Source organism: Trematomus bernacchii, unplaced genomic scaffold, assembly GCF_902827165.1.
Source record: "Trematomus bernacchii unplaced genomic scaffold, fTreBer1.1, whole genome shotgun sequence".
In the NCBI taxonomy this organism is placed as follows: Eukaryota; Metazoa; Chordata; class Actinopteri; order Perciformes; family Nototheniidae; genus Trematomus; species Trematomus bernacchii.
In genome coordinates, this window is record NW_022987387.1 from 1,460,848 (window position 1) to 1,465,528 (window position 4,681).

The following is a 4,681-nucleotide window of genomic DNA, read 5'->3' on the forward strand; positions in this document are numbered from 1 at the left end:
AGTCAATCATTTAAAGTTCCCATGTCATGCTTTTCCGGTTTATACCCGTCCCCTTGTGTGTTATGTGGCTTTGTCTGCATGTAAACGGTCTGCAGAGTCACAAACCCTCAAAGTACACCCTGTAGCGAGTAAAACTCTAACACAGAAAAGACCTATCTATGCTGCCCCAGAACGCCTCGTTGGACATTTCTCTTTTTCTGGCTGGGTACAGTGACGTGACCATACCCAAATGGACCCATTGGTCCAAATGGACCAATCCGTGGAGCTCCTCACACACACACACTCTCTCAGCGGCAAAACTGTGACACGCTGGGGGGGGGGTGTGCTAGTGGAGCCTCGCAGCGGCGAAACTGTGGCGTGCTGGCGCCGCATTTGGGGGTGCTAGTGGAGCCTCGCAGATGGGGGTTCTGCAGCCCCCTCAGCACCCCCACTTCCCGCGTCCATGGTGCTCAGGCTGAGTTCAGGCTGAGTTTCGCGATGTCTCGCTGTCTCGAAGACCCCACGCAGCAACCAGGAAACGACACCAGTAATCCAGCTCACACTGTCCACTCCAGCAGCGAGCCCCGCAACATCCCACCAACACGGCACCCAGACCCCACGCAGCATTCTCATCTGTTTGTCATTACTGGTGTCATTTTCTGGTTGCTAACAAACGCCATTGTAAAACATAATCACTGATGTTCAGCTGTAACAGTGGTGGACTCATCAGAACAGAGTGGGCGAGCTGACCAATCAGACACAGTGGGCTCACAGGGAGGGGGGGGGGGGGCAGGAGCTCCAACAAGCCGTTTAGGACAGAGAGTGAATACACATACTATACAGAGATGCTGTATGAGAAACCAATGTGAGTTTGGAACATTGAACAATGTAAATCTATTCTAGTAGACCTCAACAATGAAATTATGATCGGTAGAAATGGCCATGATACCGAAAATGACATGGACTTAAAAATTACATTAAAAAAAACATTTATGACATGGAATGAAAATCACGTGAATACATCAATAACATAAAAAAAAACAAAAAAAAAAACAACCTTCATATCACATGATACTTAACAGTTATCTTACAAAACCATAATTATATGAAAAATACCTGCATTACAAAGGACTCCTGTGAGCATGCTTCAGTGGTGGAGAGTTCATTCTGCAAGTACTGAACGATGGAATACTTGTACTTGTGTTTTCGGGTGTGCTATTTTGAAGATAAAGGATTGACATACACAAATGACACCAGAATAAAACACTGGATTATGGATTATTTTCTTGATCAAATTCCAATGCAGACATGTCCTCTTCTATAATATTAAAAGTTACTTTACATTTTCATTCCTATCTTTATTCTGAAGGTTTTTTACAGAGTGCTTTGTTCATATATCATTCAGAGCCCGATTTATAGAACATTTTATTACTAAATACTTGGCGGTCATTTAATTTGTTTATGGCTGTTGGCAGTATTTTCAGATGTATGGAGTGATACAAAGAGATATCCAAAATACCCTCTATAAAGAAATGTCATTCTCAAATATAAATGAAATCAAAAGGTTGAACCTGCCCTTTTCCAATGCTCATATTTCTGTTTCTGGGAATGTGAGGCATATTTAATAATGTCTATTATGTATATTAAAGGGCCCATGTCATGGCCATTTCCACTGATCATAATTACATTGTTGAGGTATACTAAAATAGATTTATACTGTGCAATTTTCCAAACTCACATTGGTTTCGCATACAGCATCTCTGTCAAGCATGTGTATTCAGCAGTATTCACTTTCTCCACTAAACGACTCGTTGGAGCTCTTGCCCCCCCCTCCCTGTGAGCCTAGTGTGCTCCGATTGGTCAGCTCGGCCGCTCGTTCTGATTAGTCAACCACCAGAGAGGCTGCGCCCATGTCTAACAGTGCTTTTCCCGGCTGCTCTCAGCGTAACATCAGTCTTATCATGGCGTCGGCACAGCCGTATATTTTATATACATATATATTTTTAACTGTTGTTATAGAAGAGTGTGACGGCCCCAGGGCCTTTGTCTTACGATGGGGTGGAGCTGAAGAGGCTAATCAGCACGATCACGGACACCTCCGGACACTACGGCCCCAGTCTCTCCAAAGCGGCTGCAGGAAGACTAACTCTGCGATCCTCTCAACCACCTATCTCTGCATTTACCACAATAAATGTGCCGTGGTTTTGTAAACTCGTGTATGTCTCCTTGTCTTTGTGGCCTACGAGCCGCTCATAACAAAGAGTAAGTTATTTTTACCCGTTATAAACTACTACTGTTTGATGAGAAATCAAATCATGGTTTGCTATATATGAATTCAGGGAAGAAAGGATAGGCCTACTAAGTATTTCCATTAAACTTTATTTTTAGAAATGTACAAAATGAACATAAATATACATATATACACGGTATATCATCCATTCCTCCTCCTCGCATCTTGCCTGCGCACAGTCGGTGCGGTGCCTTTTAGCACGACGCCTCAGTAGTAGTAGAAGTGCCTTTTAGCACGTCATGGATTGTCCGCCAGGATCTGGCTGGACGAAATCAAATGCAAATCACAAAATATTAGAGAAACTTAGTTGTTTTAGATTCGTTAGTAGTAGTTGTGTAATGAACAGCTTGCCTGCTAATATGCTAACCTAGCTTTGTTTACCTTGGTAGCTAACACGATATGAACGTTAGCTTGGAGGAAAGGCAACTATAATGCAGTGTAATAAAACTACTATGAACAAAAGCTAGTGGTTCATATTAGGCTAGCAATAACGTGTTTATAATTGCAATCGTATACGGGTATTCTGCTACCATACAATGTAACTTGCATGAATACATTGTTTTGCGCTAGCATACAGCTAGCCTCGTTAGCTACATGCAGTATATGTACGGTCACAATGTACGGTAAATCACAGTACAGTATACTGTATGAGTATTCCGTGTGTGTGAATGCAGACATTCTCCTGCTATGAGATACATGTATGCAAGGCCATCTGCTGATATTAGAGTTGATATATGGAAACTCTAGCAACTTAGTTAGCACAGTTAGCACTGTGTCAATGGCTTAGCAGTCCAACACAGTTTACACATTTAAACAGTCTTGTTTGATAAATACACAAATAACAATGCAAACTTACAGGTTGTATATCCAGATCTTCCCCTGCTCCAAACGGTCCAAACAAGCTGTGCATATCCGGCCTCAAACTGGGCAATGTTTTGGAAGCTTTCGTCTGTGAAATGCCGGTTCTTCGAACCTCTGGAGGAGGAACACGCCGCTGCTGGTGTGGCCATAGCTCTTCGGGATTGGTCCATTTCGTTCCGGGTACCGCATGACATCAGGCGGTACCCGGAAGAATCAAATGGGCAGTGACGTATCTCCAACGAGGCGTTTTGGGGAGGTATTTTCTGTGTTAGAGTTTTACTCGCTACAGGGTGTACTTTGAGGGTTTTGACTCTGCACACCGTTTACATGCATAAAAACCTTCATAACACACAAGGGGACGGGTAATAACCGGAAAAGCATGACATGGGAGCTTTAAAATATTTAACTGGTGTTTGTAGACCGGGCGTCAGTCCGCGCTGCTGGTTCAAGTCCCACCCTGCCCTCTAGCTACGTTTATGTTAGAAACATATAGACATACACAGCGGCTGCCAAACAAAAACCATTAAATTAAAGTAAAATACTTATAACTGAAATAAAGTGCAAAAGCAATTAATTTACAGGAATTGTCCTTAAACATTTTACAGGAAAACACTGTAATTTTACAGATTTATTCTCTCTTTTTAAAATCAATAACCTTTAACAAAAGTACAGCACTAATACTTCTACGGGCAAAACAAATGTCAAAAAAACTGTCAAATTACTGGCAGCAGCGGCTGCCAAACAAAAACCATAAAATTTAAGTAAAATACTTTTTTTTTTGTAATTATCTTTTTTTTTTTTTTAACATTTGCTCCCGTTTAGCATTATGGGCGTCATAGCCATATACTATAAAAGTCTTACCCAAGGCTGAATCATAAACTAAACTGTATATATATATATATATATATATATACATGTATAAAGGGTTACGTCCTTAGCTGGCTAATAAGCTACATAACAAGCTAAGCTAACAAGCACACAAACACCTGCTAACGGGGTTAACATGTATATTATTATCATTTTAGACTTCTTGGTACTTCTGTTAGTACATTCAAGCGCACAGCACAACATTTTAATTGTCTGGTATTTGTAACAATATTCCCTAAAAGGCACAATCACCACGAACACGGCTAAAGGGTCAAGTACAGTAACTACAACTAACTAACGTTGTAGCCTAGCAGAGTGGACAAGTTGCTGTTAGCTGACAGTGAGGCACGTACCTGTCCATCAAAGTGACCACGCCCTCATTTATGCAAAAACGTTAAGACCTAATATAAATAAAAGGGTTGCGTTAGAAAACAATTCACTCACAGATTCATAATTATGAAGGTGGAATCTAACTATATCCATAATAATAGTCAACACAGTCTCACGGCATTTCGTGTTATAGTCACGAAATGAATCTATTGATTCGTGTTCACCAACACGATTTTCCCATTTTTTTCGTGTCACACAGAACGATTTTAAAAGCAATGTAAATAATAACAAATTAGAAGGAAAAAGAGATGACAAAAAATACAGATTTCAGTATTCTGAGGCTCTGAGCCATTT